At 47.3% G+C, this 14,766-nt stretch overlaps 1 long non-coding RNA gene across 1 annotated transcript; it reads right to left on the bottom strand.

Moving 5' to 3' along the window:
* Positions 1–3,503: 3,503 nt before the first annotated feature.
* LOC148378081 (uncharacterized) lies at positions 3,504–13,637 on the bottom strand. The gene is made up of 8 exons (XR_015856208.1): positions 13,472–13,637; positions 13,271–13,348; positions 11,338–11,426; positions 5,547–5,576; positions 5,189–5,356; positions 5,000–5,076; positions 4,709–4,794; positions 3,504–4,532 (listed from the first exon to the last, which is right to left on the bottom strand). It is a non-coding gene; the product is annotated as an uncharacterized LOC148378081 (long non-coding RNA).
* Between the last annotated feature and the right edge of the window lie 1,129 nt (positions 13,638–14,766).

The raw sequence follows: 14,766 nt of genomic DNA, 5'->3' as shown, positions 1-14,766 counted from the left end.
GCGTGCGCACAATGCTCCTGCTTGAAAGGTCGGAATTTAAGGGGCCAATTTTTTGGATGGCGGCCGCCGGCCAAGCTTTGGACGGAAAAGGTTTCCTGGCGACAGCGAGCGAGCGCGGCGCTGCCGTACGTGCACCGAGTCGCCTGCCTGAAGACCTTGGACAAGTCGTCGATGATGTGCCGCTGCTCCACAACTTGAAGGAACTCCATTTCACCGTCCTGCTGGCCGCAACCGCGGTCCAGGTCATTGAGCGAACTAGGCCTTCTCTGTGGAACACAAATGCAGTGGACTCTGTTGGCACGCCGCCGTTGTCCGCGTCGACTTACCAAGCTTGCCATCTCCTCGTTCTCCTGGGTGACAAAGCGCACTTTGTTTTCAAGGCGACACAGCACCAGCGAGAGTTCTTCATTCTTCCTGCTCAGGCGTTTGTTTTTGTACAGGAGTGGCAGAAACTGGCTTTCTGTTTCTCTCAGTCGCTTTAGCTGCAAGCATGAAGTGCGGGATGTGAAAGACGCACAACACGCGGGCCAGAACGTATCCATTCCTTTTGCATCGGTTTGAACGGAATCGTGGCTTTGGCTCCCAATAAAAGACATCTACCAGGCAACCGACTCGCCGCGCCGCTCAACTAATAAGCAAGCGCAATGGGTGCCTCGCTGGATGGCGCGCATCAAACGTAGCGCAAACCTTCAAGCGTGCCGTCAATAAATTACCAGTTCATTGCGCTCTTCAGAAAGCAGGGCGTTTCGATCCTCCAGTTTCCTGATGACTGCGCTGAGCTCAGCGATTTTCAGATGAAACCGTCGCGTGTCCCGATCCTCCTGAGACTGAAAACGCCCCGCAACACACACACACAAGCACTCGTTCAAAGTTCAAAACTGTTTTTGTGCTACCTTCCTCCAGCAACGAACTAAGTCATGCGTACTGCAAGTGTGTGATGAGGTGGCTTACGCAATGAAGAGGATTGCTAGTAGCGGCGTTGACCCCACTTCCAGGGTAGTTTAGGCCCGCCCTTTGGGAATCCCTCAGGGCAGCGATCTGCTGCTCGGCAGCCTGAGTCTGCAGCTGAAGGCGGTGGACGTGGCCGGCCCCAGGGCTTCATCCAAAACACTAACCGCTCTGTCTTTCAGCTTGATCTCATCCGTCTGGATGTACAAACGGGGAGCGCTCAGGCAGGCGGGCAAACTCATTTGCCAGAATTGTGACAAAAACAAAGAGAGCAACCGGCCAATTTTTTTCTTGAATCGACTAGAACACCTTTGCTGTGACAAAAGCGAAGCGAGCAACCGGACATTTTCTTCTTGTGAAATAGAATAGAATAGAATGCCTTAGGTGTCATTGCACTGCAGGTATACAACGAAATTGGGAACATAGCCACGCACCGCGCATCTGATCAGTCCTACCAGTCGGCGGATCTCCCTCTCGCAGTCTCTCTTGGTTCGGCTCAGCTCCTCCCGATGCTGGTGATGAGCCGATCGGAGCTCGGCCGCTCGGGACTGCCAGGCCTGCTGGGCCGCTGCCAGGGCTTCTTCCGCGCTCCTGGTGGAGGCGACACCGCTCGGTCTCCCGACACCGCCGCGTCTCCTCCACCTCCGCCAGCAAAGCGCCCCCCCTCCTCACCTGAGCAGACATTGCGCCACACCGGGCCGTTGAGACCGCAACGGAGCGCCGCGACGCTTACTGGGGACAAGCTACACAATACGGTAGCGGCCGCATCGAAGCCCGACGTGGCGTGCGGATAGTCAGACACGGATAGAGCGGATCACCTTGTCCATGGAGCCGTCCCTCAGGCTGAGGACCAAGGCATTCAGTCGCTGGATCTCTCCATCTTTGATTTTGATCACTCTCATCAGCTCCATTTCATGCTGCCGCAGTAATGTCTCCCTGGTAATGGCTAACTCTTTCTGCTTCTCCTCATGGAGTTTGCTTTTGAGTTCCGTCATGGCGGCGGTGGCACGGTGGTGCTCCGCCCGCAGGTCCTGACTTCTCTCTCTCTCCAGACAGCTGACCTGACATGACTTAGACTTAGACAAACTTTATTGTCATCTTGTCTGCACATGGTGCATACAAAACGAAATTCCGTTGCATACGTCTTACAACAAAGTAGTGATATTGCAGTTGAATAGAAGTAACATATCCTATGAAAATATATATATATACATATATACTATATGTATATATATATATATATATATATTAAAAATAAGTATAAAGTGCAGCAGTGATAATTATGCAATAGTGCAAGTAGGCAAAACAGTATTCAAGAGTGTGCAGAGGAATGCTAAACCATGTATTAAACTTCTATTTAAAGGGTTTATACAAGTTCAGTAAAGTTGGTAGTGCGAGATAGTGCAAGATAGAGGTCCGTAGTGTCATAAAGTACAGTTCTGTGAATGTGTGATGCAGAGTTCAGTTTAGAGCTCAACAGTTCTAGTGTTCAACAGTCTGATGACAGCAGGGAAAAAGCTGTTGCAGAACCTGGTGGACCTGCAGCGGATGCTGCAAACCTCTTCCCAGAGGGCAGCAGGGAGAACAGTCCATGGTGGGGGTGTGATGGGTCATTGATGATGTTACGGGCACGGGACATGCAGCGCTGAGATGAAATGTCCTGAATGGAGGGAAGAGGAGCCCCTATGATCCTCTCTGCTGTCCTCACCACTCTCCTCACGTTCTTCCAATCGGAGGCGGTGCAGCCTCCACACCACACAGAGAGACAGCTTGTCAGAATGCTCTCTATGGTGCTCCTGTAGAACGTCCTCATGATGGGTGGGGGCAGGTGGGCTCTCCTCATCCTCCGCAGGAAGTACAAGCGCTTCTGTGCCCTCTTGACCAGTGCCGTAGTGTTCATAGTCCAGGTGAGGTCTTCTGTGATGTGGACCCCCAGGAATTTGGTGGTGCTGACCACCTCCACAGCTGAGCTGTTGATGATCAGTGGAGCGTGGTGAGGCTGTTTTTTCCTGAAGTCGACGATGATCTCCTTCATCTTCTCCTCATTCAGGATCAGGCTGTTTTCTCTGCACCAGCCCACCAGCTGCTCCACCTCCTCTCTGTAGTCCAGGTCGTTGTTGTCTCTGATGAGCCCCACCACCGTTGTGTCGTCTGCTGACTTCACGATGTGATTGGTGGTGAACCTGAGGACGCAGTCGTGTGTCATCAGGGTGCACAGCAGGGGGCTCAGGACGCAGCCCTGAAGGGAGCCTGTGCTGAGGGTGATGACATCAGAGGTGTTCTGTCCGACCCGGACTGACTGAGGTCTGTTGGTGAGGAAGTCTAGCAGCCAGTTGCGAAGGGGGGTGTTGAAGCCCAGGTGTTCCAATTTTCCTACCAGATGCTGTGGGATGATGGTGTTAAACGCTGAGCTGAAGTCCAGGAACAGCCTCCGCACATGGGTGTTCTTCTCCTCCAGGTGAGCCAGGCTCAGGTGAAGAACGGAGGAGATGGCGTCCTGAGTGGAGCGGTTTTGCCGGTCGGCAAACTGGAACGGGTCAAATAATAGGGGGAGTCTGGAAACGATGTGACCTTTAAGCAGCCTTTCGAAGCACTTCATCATAACCGGAGTCAGTGCAACAGGCCGGTAATCATTAAATGAGGTGATTTGAGGTTTCTTCGGCACCGGAATGATGGAGGCAGTCTTAAAGCACGCCGGCACTGTGGCTTGGCCCAGCGAGGTGTTAAAAATGTCTGTGATGACCCCAGCCAGATGACTTGCACATTCCCTGAACACACGCCCAGGAATGTTGTCGGGGCCAGGGGCCTTACAGGGGTTGACTCTCCTCAGGGTCTTCAACACATCGGCGGAGTCAAGGCAGAGTACCTCCTCTTCCTGATGGGGGACAGTTTTAACTGCTGGAGTGCCGTTTAGTGCCTCGAACCTCCCAAAGAAGTTATTTAGACCATTTAGAAAGTCAGCATCAACTACACCCACCGGGGGGGGGGGAGGGTGAGTTGTAGTCTGTAATCGCCCGTATGCCTTGCCACATACTCCTGATGTTTTTGACGTCGTGGAAACGATCCTGAAATTTTCGACTGCGGTCTCGCTTCGCTATCCTGATGGCACGGTTCAAGTTGGCTCTCCCTGTCCTCAGTGTCTCCTTGTCGCCAGACTTGAAGGCAGAGTTCCGCGCTCGTAGCGTTTGACGTACCTCCTCAGTCATCCAGGGTCGTTGGTTGCCCCGGGTGATGATATTCTTAGTGGTGCTGACGTCCTCGGTGCATTTGTTGATGTAGGCTGACACAGTCATGGCACACGCATGTCTAATCTACATCGGGAAAACTGGGAGGGAGGGAGGCAGGCAGGGAGGCAGGCAGGGAGGCAGGCAGGGAGGCAGGCAGTGTCTGTCTGTTGAGGTTTTCACCTTGTTCTTCTCCTGCTGAAGTTCTAACTGGACGTCCATCAGTTTGGTTCTCAGCTCGTCATTGGCGGCCTGAAGGGCGTCCGTTCGCTCCGCCTTGGCCCGCCCTGCCGGAGCTCGTTTGGACATCTCTTACTCGAGTCTCGCCCGGTCGTCAGTCAGAGATCACAACATTTGTACCTGGAGAGCACAAACGCAGCGCTGTTTTCCACTGGCTTCGAACTCAACTTCAATCGGTACCGTAACTTACAACATCATAAACATAGAACTAGCTTGACTTATTCATTGAATAAATGCATTTGGTTCTTCAAAACTGCATCACGCAACATAGCGTGACCGAGACGGCCGTTATCCACCTGCGTGAAGTTATTTGGTGAAATGAATGAGATGTTTAAGACACCATCGTTCTGTCTCTATGTAGATGAAGGTAAATAATCGATTGCTGAAGGTCCAAAGGTGTTGTGATAAACAAATAAACATATTAGTGATTAGTGACATATTTGTGATAAACATATTAGGCAGGATAATCACATATGTTAACGTGACTGCCCACACTGTATTTATTTATGGTTATTTGTTAAATCGAGTACTGTTAGACATGAAATAGGAAGTGTTTAACATAAATGGAAGACGAAAGGGGTACTCACCATTGTAGCTCCTGCTGGTCAATGATACGAGCCTCTTCTTGCAGTGGAAAACATACAGCCAACAAACACCGTGGAACCTAAAGGAATGAAATTAAACATTAACATTTAGCCTCAACCAACATTCACAGATACAACGCAACGCAAACTACACAAACGTAAATCTTTTTAAACACAATGAGTTGTACTTACCGTGTACGCTCTAGACGGTCCACTTGCAAGCGGAAAATAAAGATATTTCTGTTGATAATCGTCGTGTTTGTATCCGGTGTCTCGCTCAAGGCCATTGCGCCCACAGATTTGAATTTTGGCGAGAGTTCAGCCTATTGACGTCATTTCCGCGGTGTAATACCCGCATATCTGAAACGGCAAAGTTAAGAGTAGAGTTAAATAAAGTTTTTAGTCAACGCAATAATTTACAACCGTTGACCAGTCGAAATAATCGTCGAAATTTGGCGTCTGTGGCTGGAAGCAGACGCCGAGTTCGACATTCCTCCCAAACGCCACACTCCCTTGCTTTTCAGGGCTAAAAAAAAACAGTTGTAATTACCTTGTACGCTCTAGACGGTCAAGTTGCAAGCTGAAAACAAAAATATTTGCCTTGTTAGTCATCGTGTTACTAACAGCTGTGTCTTGTTTGCCAGAACTGCCGCTTTCCTACTTCCTGTTGCAAGCCACGCCCACGGATTATAATTTTGCCGTGAGTTCCGCCTATTGACGTCATGTCCGCGTCACATGACTGCGACGTAATATTATCTAAAACTGTTTGTGCGGTATTGTGTTGTTCTGTGCGGTATTGTGTTATTCTGTGCGGCGTCGTGTTGTTCTGTGCGGCGTCGTGTTGTTCAGTGCGACGTCGTGTTGTTCAGTGCGGCATGGTGTTGTTCAGTGCGGCATGGTGTTGTTCAGTGCGGCATGGTGTTGTTCAGTGCGGCATAATGTTGTTCAGTGCGGCATAATGTTGTTCAGTGCGGCATGGTGTTGTTCAGTGCGGCATGGTGTTGTTCAGTGCGGCATGGTGTTGTTCAGTGCGGCATAATGTTGTTCAGTGCGCCATAATGTTGTTCAGTGCGGCATGGTGTTGTTCAGTGCGGGATGGTGTTGTTCAGTGCAGGATGGTGTTGTTCAGTGCGGCACGGTGTTGTTCAATGCGGCATGGTGTTCAGTGCGGGATGGTGTTGTTCAGTGCGGCATGGTGTTGTTCAGTGCGGCATAATGTTGTTCAGTGCGGCATGGTGTTGTTCAGTGCGGCATGGTGTTGTTCAGTGCGGCATGGTGTTGTTCAGTGCGGCATGGTGTTGTTCAGTGCGGAATGGTGTTGTTCAGTGCGGCATGGTGTTGTTCAGTCCGGGATGGTGTTGTTCAATGCGGGATCGTGTTGTTCAGTGCGGGGTGGTGTTGTTCAGTGCGGGATGGTGTTGTTCAGTGCGGCATGGTGTTGTTCAATGCGGCATGGTGTTGTTCAGTGCGGGATGGTGTTGTTCATTGCGGCATGGTGTTGTTCAGTGCGGCATGGTGTTGTTCAGTGCGGCATGGTGTTGTTCAGTGCGGCATGGTGTTGTTCAGTGCGGCATAATGTTGTTCAGTGCGGCATGGTGTTGTTCAGTGTGGAAAGGTGTTGTTCAGTGCAGGATGGTGTTGTTCAGTGCGGCATGGTGTTGTTCAATGCAGGATCGTGTTGTTCAGTGCAGCATAATGTTGTTCAGTGCAGCATGGTGTTGTTCAGTGCGGCATGGTGTTGTTCAATGCGGCATGGTGTTGTTCACTGCGGGATGGTGTTGTTCAATGCGGGATCGTGTTGTTCAGTGCGGCATAATGTTGTTCAGTGCAGCATGGTGTTGTTCAGTGCGGCATGGTGTTGTTCAGTGCGACATAATGTTGTTTAGTGCGGCATAATGTTGTTCAGTGCGGCATAATGTTGTTCAGTGCGGCATGGTGTTGTTCAGTGCGGCATGGTGTTGTTCAGTGCGGCATGGTGTTGTTCAGTGCAGGATGGTGTTGTTCAGTGCGGCATGGTGTTGTTCAATGCGGCATGGTGTTGTTCAGTGCGGGATGGTGTTGTTCAGTGCAGGATGGTGTTGTTCAGTGCGGCATGGTGTTGTTCAGTGCGGAATGGTGTTGTTCAGTGCGGCATGGTGTTGTTCAGTGCGGCATGGTGTTGTTCAGTGCAGGATGGTGTTGTTCAATGCGGGATCGTGTTGTTCAGTGCGGCATGGTGTTGTTCAGTGCGGCATGGTGTTGTTCAGTGCGGCATAATGTTGTTCAGTGCGGCATGGTGTTGTTCAGTGCGGCATGGTGTTGTTCAGTGCGGCATGGTGTTGTTCAGTGCGGCATGGTGTTGTTCAGTGCGGCATAATGTTGTCCAGTGCGCCATAATGTTGTTCAGTGCGGCATGGTGTTGTTTAGTGCGGGATGGTGTTGTTCAGTGCAGGATGGTGTTGTTCAGTGCGGCATGGTGTTGTTCAATGCGGCATGGTGTTGTTCAGTGCGGGATGGTGTTGTTCAGTGCGGCATGGTGTTGTTCAGTGCGGCATAATGTTGTTCAGTGCGGCATGGTGTTGTTCAGTGCGGCATGGTGTTGTTCAGTGCGGCATGGTGTTGTTCAGTGCGGCATGGTGTTGTTCAGTGCGGAATGGTGTTGTTCAGTGCGGCATGGTGTTGTTCAGTGCGGGATGGTGTTGTTCAATGCGGGATCGTGTTGTTCAGTGCGGGGTGGTGTTGTTCAGTGCAGGATGGTGTTGTTCAGTGCAGGATGGTGTTGTTCAGTGCGGCATGGTGTTGTTCAATGCAGGATCGTGTTGTTCAGTGCAGCATAATGTTGTTCAGTGCAGCATGGTGTTGTTCAGTGCGGCATGGTGTTGTTCAATGCGGCATGGTGTTGTTCAGTGCGGGATGGTGTTGTTCAGTGCGGCATGGTGTTGTTCAGTGCGGCATGGTGTTGTTCAGTGCGGCATGGTGTTGTTCAGTGCGGCACGGTGTTGTTCAGTGCAGGATGATGTTGTTCAGTGCGGCATGGTGTTGTTCAATGCAGGATCGTGTTGTTCAGTGCAGCATAATGTTGTTCAGTGCAGCATGGTGTTGTTCAGTGCGGCATGGTGTTGTTCAATGCGGCATGGTGTTGTTCACTGCGGGATGGTGTTGTTCAATGCGGGATCGTGTTGTTCAGTGCGGCATAATGTTGTTCAGTGCAGCATGGTGTTGTTCAGTGCGGCATGGTGTTGTTCAGTGCAACATAATGTTGTTTAGTGCGGCATAATGTTGTTCAGTGCGGCATAATGTTGTTCAGTGCGGCATGGTGTTGTTCAGTGCGGCATGGTGTTGTTCAGTGCGGCATGGTGTTGTTCAGTGCAGGATGGTGTTGTTCAGTGCGGCATGGTGTTGTTTAATGCGGCATGGTGTTGTTCAGTGCGGGATGGTGTCGTTCAGTGCAGGATGGTGTCGTTCAGTGCGGCATGGTGTTGTTCAGTGCGGAATGGTGTTGTTCAGTGCGGCATGGTGTTGTTCAGTGCGGCATGGTGTTGTTCAGTGCAGGATGGTGTTGTTCAATGCGGGATCGTGTTGTTCAGTGCGGCATGGTGTTGTTCAGTGCGGCATGGTGTTGTTCAGTGCGGCATAATGTTGTTCAGTGCGGCATGGTGTTGTTCAGTGCGGCATGGTGTTGTTCAGTGCGGCATGGTGTTGTTCAGTGCGGCATGGTGTTGTTCAGTGCGGCATAATGTTGTCCAGTGCGCCATAATGTTGTTCAGTGCGGCATGGTGTTGTTTAGTGCGGGATGGTGTTGTTCAGTGCAGGATGGTGTTGTTCAGTGCGGCATGGTGTTGTTCAGTGCGGCATGGTGTTGTTCAGTGCGGCATAATGTTGTTCAGTGCGGCATGGTGTTGTTCAGTGCGGCATGGTGTTGTTCAGTGCGGCATGGTGTTGTTCAGTGCGGCATGGTGTTGTTCAGTGCGGAATGGTGTTGTTCAGTGCGGCATGGTGTTGTTCAGTGCGGGATGGTGTTCAATGCGGGATCGTGTTGTTCAGTGCGGGGTGGTGTTGTTCAGTGCAGGATGGTGTTGTTCAGTGCAGGATGGTGTTGTTCAGTGTGGCATGGTGTTGTTCAATGCAGGATCGTGTTGTTCAGTGCAGCATAATGTTGTTCAGTGCAGCATGGTGTTGTTCAGTGCGGCATGGTGTTGTTCAATGTGGCATGGTGTTGTTCAGTGCGGGATGGTGTTGTTCAGTGCGGCATGGTGTTTTTCAGTGCGGCATAATGTTGTTCAGTGCGGCATGGTGTTGTTCAGTGCGGCATGGTGTTGTTCAGTGCGACATAATGTTGTTCAGTGCGGCATAATGTTGTTCAGTGCGGCATGGTGTTGTTCAGTGCGGCATGGTGTTGTTCAGTGCGGCATGGTGTTGTTCAGTGCGGCATGGTGTTGTTCAGTGCAGGATGGTGTTGTTCAGTGCAGGATGGTGTTGTTCAATGCGGCATGGTGTTGTTCAGTGCGGGATGGTGTTGTTCAGTGCAGGATGGTGTTGTTCAGTGCGGCATGGTGTTGTTCAGTGCGGAATGGTGTTGTTCAGTGCGGCATGGTGTTGTTCAGTGCGGCATGGTGTTGTTCAGTGCAGGATGGTGTTGTTCAATGCGGGATGGTGTTGTTCAGTGCGGGATGGTGTTGTTCAGTGCAGCATGGTGTTGTTCAATGCGGCATGGTGTTGTTCAGTGCAGGATGGTGTTGTTCAGTGCGGCATGGTGTTGTTCAATGCGGCATGGTGTTGTTCAATGCGGCATGGTGTTGTTCAGTGCGGCATGGTGTTGTTCAGTGCGGCATGGTGTTGTTCAGTGCAGCGTAATGTTGTTCAGTGCGGCATGGTGTTGTTCAGTGCGGAATGGTGTTGTTCAGTGCGGCATGGTGTTGTTCAGTGCAGGATGGTGTTGTTCAGTGTGGCATGGTGTTGCTCAGTGCGGCATGGTGTTGTTCAGTGCGGGATGGTGTTGTTCATTGCGGCATGGTGTTGTTCAGTGCGGCATGGTGTTGTTCAGTGCGGCATGGTGTTGTTCAGTGCGGCATAATGTTGTTCAGTGCGCCATAATGTTGTTCAGTGCGGCATGGTGTTGTTCAGTGCGGGATGGTGTTGTTCAGTGCAGGATGGTGTTGTTCAGTGCGGCATGGTGTTGTTCAGTGCGGCATGGTGTTGTTCAGTGCGGCATAATGTTGTTCAGTGCGGCATAATGTTGTTCAGTGCGGGATGGTGTTGTTCATTGCGGCATGGTGTTGTTCAGTGCGGCATGGTGTTGTTCAGTGCGGCATGTTGTTGTTCAGTGCGGGATGGTGTTGTTCAGTGCAGGATGGTGTTGTTCAGTGCGGCATGGTGTTGTTCAGTGCGGCATGGTGTTGTTCATTTCGGCATAATGTTGTTCAGTGCGGCATAATGTTGTTTAGTGCGGCATGGTGTTGTTCAGTGTGGGATGGTGTTCAGTGCGTTATAATGTTGTTCAGTGCGGCATGGTGTTGTTCAGTGCGGCATGGTGTTGTTCAGTGCGGCATGGTGTTGTTCAGTGCGGCATAATGTTGTTCAGTGCGGCATAATGTTGTTCAGTGCGGCATGGTGTTGTTCAGTGCGGGATGGTGTTGTTCAGTGCGGGATGGTGTTGTTCAGTGCGGCATGGTGTTCAATGCGGAATGGTGTTGTTCAGTGCAGGATGGTGTTGTTCAGTGCGGCATGGTGTTGTTCAGTGCGGCATAATGTTGTTCAGTGCGGCATGGTGTTGTTCAGTGCGGCATGGTGTTGTTCAGTGCGGCATGGTGTTGTTCAGTGCGGCATAATGTTGTTCAGTGCGGCATGGTGTTGTTCAGTGCGGCATGGTGTTGTTCAGTGCGGCATAATGTTCAGTGCGGCATAATGTTGTTCAGTGCGGCATGGTGTTGTTCAGTGCGGGATGGTGTTGTTCAGTGCAGGATGGTGTTGTTCAGTGCGGCATGGTGTTCAGTGCGGGATGGTGTCTTTCAGTGCGGCATGGTGTCGTTCAGTGCGGCATGGTGTCTTTCAGTGCGGCATGGTGTCGTTCAGTGAGGCATGGTGTTGTTCAGTGCGGCATGGTGTTGTTTAGTGCGGCATGGTGTTGTTCAGTGCGGGATGGTGTTGTTCAGTGTGGCATGGTGTTCAGTGCGGCATGGTGTTGTTCAGTGCGGTATCGTGTTGTTCAGTGCGGTATCGTGTTTCTCAGTGCGGTATCGTGTTGTTCAGTGCAGTATCGTTGTGTTGTTCGTATTGTGTTTAACACTTAGCCTCTAACACTTAGCCTCTAACACTTAGCCTCTAGCATCTAGAAGGTAAATAAATAGGAAGGAAGGACTCACCGGTGACGTCTTCGCCCACGTCCAAGCGTTGTACTTTGTATTTTCATCCTTCTGACAGTGGAAAACATAGCCAACAAACACCGTGGAACCTAAACGAATGAAAGAAAACTATCATTTGGCCACAACCAACATTCACAGATACAACACAATGTGACGTGCGGGGTTGAGGTTAAAGGTTGAGTGAAGGGCCCTCGTTTTAAACTACTTTTTTGAAAAGGATTGGGAACAAGTAAGACGTATTTAATTTATTTAATGGGAAGTAGTAAGAGCTATTGAATTTAATCTATGTATTATATTCTATTGTATTGTATTCTGTTGTATTCTTTTGGATTGTATTCACACTAACCCCACTAAAACTTCAGCCCACAAAAACTCGCCTCTGGCGCCTAGCCTCTGGCACTTAGCCTCTAACACTTAGCCTTTAACACTTAGCCTTTAACACTTAGCCTTTAACACTTAGCCTAGAAGGTGAATAAATAGGGTTAAAGGTTGAGTGAAGGGACCTCGTTTTAAACTACTTTTTTGTAAAGGAGTGGGAACAAGTAAGACGTATTTAATTTATTTAATGGGAAGTAGTAAGACTTATTAAATTTATTTAATCTACTTTTCTTCCCAGGCAAAATTTGATGTGCTGCAATTCCAAATTTCCAAAGTGAATGAAGGAATGAAGTCCTTTAAATTATGATTTTGTATAAATACTAGGCATTAACACAAAATCGACGGCACAAAATGGGCAGACTTTACTTGTTTGAAAAGGACTGGTTACAAGACAGACTTTTTTAATTTATTTAATGGGAAGAAGACTTATTTAGTTTAATTGATCTATTTTTGTTCCCTGGCAAAATTCGATTTGCTGCAATTCCAAATTTCCAAAGTGAATGAAGGAAAGAAGTCGTTTAAATTATGATTTTGTTTAAATACTAGGCATAGACACAAAATCTACGGCACAAAATGGGCAGACTTTACTTGTTTGAAGAGGACTGGTTACAAGACAGACTTTTCTGATTTATTTAATGGGAAGAAGACTTATTTAGTTTATTTAATCTATTTTTGTTCCCTGGCAAAATTGGATTTGCTGAAATTGTATTTTGCCAAATCTTGCCTTGAGACCTGATAGGAAGTATTAAACGCTTAGTTAAATCAATACAAGTTGGTAATAAGAGCGAGTAATGTTGGTTGAACCGATGAATGAAGGTTGAAAGCAATTTAAATTATGACTTTGTATAAATACTAGATATTAACAGAACATCTACTGCGCGAAATGGGCAGAGTTTACTTGTTTGAGAAGGAGTGGCTTATTCAAAACTAAGATTTATTTAATCTGTTTGTTCCCAGGCAAAATTGGATGTGATGCAATTCCAAATTTCACCACATGATGGTGCCCAATTTTGACTTCATAGGACATATTAAACACTTAGCTTGTTATTATGTTCAAGGTAATCAGATTTGTTTATTATTCTAATGGCCTCTTCAAAACTATTCTGGATTACTACTTTGGATCTATTCTACATTACTTGGCAACAACATACTCTGTAACAGATTAGGCAGTATAATCATATCTGTTAACTTGAGAGTGCCCACACTCAATCTACTTATCGTGATGTGTTAAATCAATTACTGTTAGACATTATTTGTCTGATAATCTACCAAATCTTTGAATTGAAGAATTTGTGATTTAATTAATAGCTTGTTGTTATGTTAAGGGTAATCAGACTTGTATATAATTCTAATGGCCTTCTTTTGAAAACTATTCTGAATTACAACTTTGGATCTTATATTACTTTGCAACAATCTACTCCGTGACAGATTAGGCAGTATAATCACATATGTTAACTTCAGTGCCCACACTGTATTTATTTATGGTTATTTGTTAAATCAAGTACTGTTAGACATGAAATAGGAAGTGTTTAACATAAATGTTATGGCTACTCACCATTGTAGCTCGCTCCTGGTCAATGATACGAGCCTCTTCTTGCAGTGGAAAACTTGCAGCCAACAAACACCGTGGAACCTAAAGGAATGAAATTAAACATTAACATTTCGCCTCGACCAATTTTCACACGTACAACGCAACGCGGCTACACTTCTGCTATTACAAACGCAAATCTCCTTAAACACAATGAGTGTTACTTACCGTGTACGCTCTAGACGGTCCAGTTGCAAGCAGAAAATAAAGATATTTCTGTTGATAATCGTCGCTGCTCAGTGGCTCACGGCCATCGCGCCAACAGATTTGAATTTTGGCGGAGGTTCGGGCAATTACGTCATATCCACGGCACATGACTGCGACGTAATACCCGCTTATCTGAAACGGCAGTTAAAAGTAGAGTTACATCAAGTTTTCTTGGAACCTAAACGAATGAAAGAAAACTATCATTTGGCCACAACCAACATTCACAGATACAACACAACGTGCGGGGTTGGGGTTAAAGATTGAGTGAAGGGCCCTCGTTTTAAACTACTGTTTTGAAAAGGAGTGGGAACAAGTAAGACGTATTTAATTTATTTAATGGGAAGTAGTAAGACTTATTAAATTTATTTAATCTACTTTTCTTCCCAGGCAAAATTTGATGTGCTGCAATTCCAAATTTCCAAAGTGAATGAAGGAATGAAGTCCTTTAAATTATGATTTTGTATAAATACTAGGCATTAACACAAAATCGACGGCACAAAATGGGCAGACTTTACTTGTTTGAAAAGGACTGGTTACAAGACAGACTTTTTTAATTTATTTAATGGGAAGAAGACTTATTTAGTTTAATTGATCTATTTTTGTTCCCTGCCAAAATTCGATTTGCTGCAATTCCAAATTTCCAAAGTGAATGAAGGAAAGAAGTCGTTTAAATTATGATTTTGTTTAAATACTAGGCATAGACACAAAATCTACGGCACAAAATGGGCAGACTTTACTTGTTTGAAGAGGACTGGTTACAAGACAGACTTTTCTGATTTATTTAATGGGAAGAGGACTTATTTAGTTTATTTAATCTATTTTTGTTCCCTGGCAAAATTGGATTTGCTGAAATTGTATTTTGCCAAATCTCGATTTGAGACCTGATAGGAAGTATTAAACGCTTAGTTAAATCAATACAAGTTGGTAATAAGAGCGAGTAATGTTGGTTGAACCGATGAATGAAGGTTGAAAGCAATTTAAATTATGACTTTGTATAAATACTAGATATTAACAGAACATCTACTGCGCAAAATGGGCAGAGTTTACTTGTTTGAGAAGGAGTGGCTTATTCAAAACTAAGATTTATGTAATCTGTTTGTTCCCAGGCAAAATTGGATGTGATGCAATTCCAAATTTCACCACATGATGGTGCCCAATTTTGACTTCATAGGACATATTAAACACTTAGCTTGTTATTATGTTCAAGGTAATCAGATTTGTTTATCATTCTAATGGCCTCTTCAAAACTATTCTGG

The sequence above is a fragment of the Syngnathus floridae genome, unplaced genomic scaffold (assembly GCF_059516105.1).
Source record: "Syngnathus floridae isolate MCC-2025c unplaced genomic scaffold, RoL_Sflo_1.0 HiC_scaffold_66, whole genome shotgun sequence".
Classification (NCBI taxonomy): domain Eukaryota; kingdom Metazoa; phylum Chordata; class Actinopteri; order Syngnathiformes; family Syngnathidae; genus Syngnathus; species Syngnathus floridae.
Note: the sequence above shows the minus strand (reverse complement) of the source record. Positions and strands in the feature narration are given on the sequence as shown.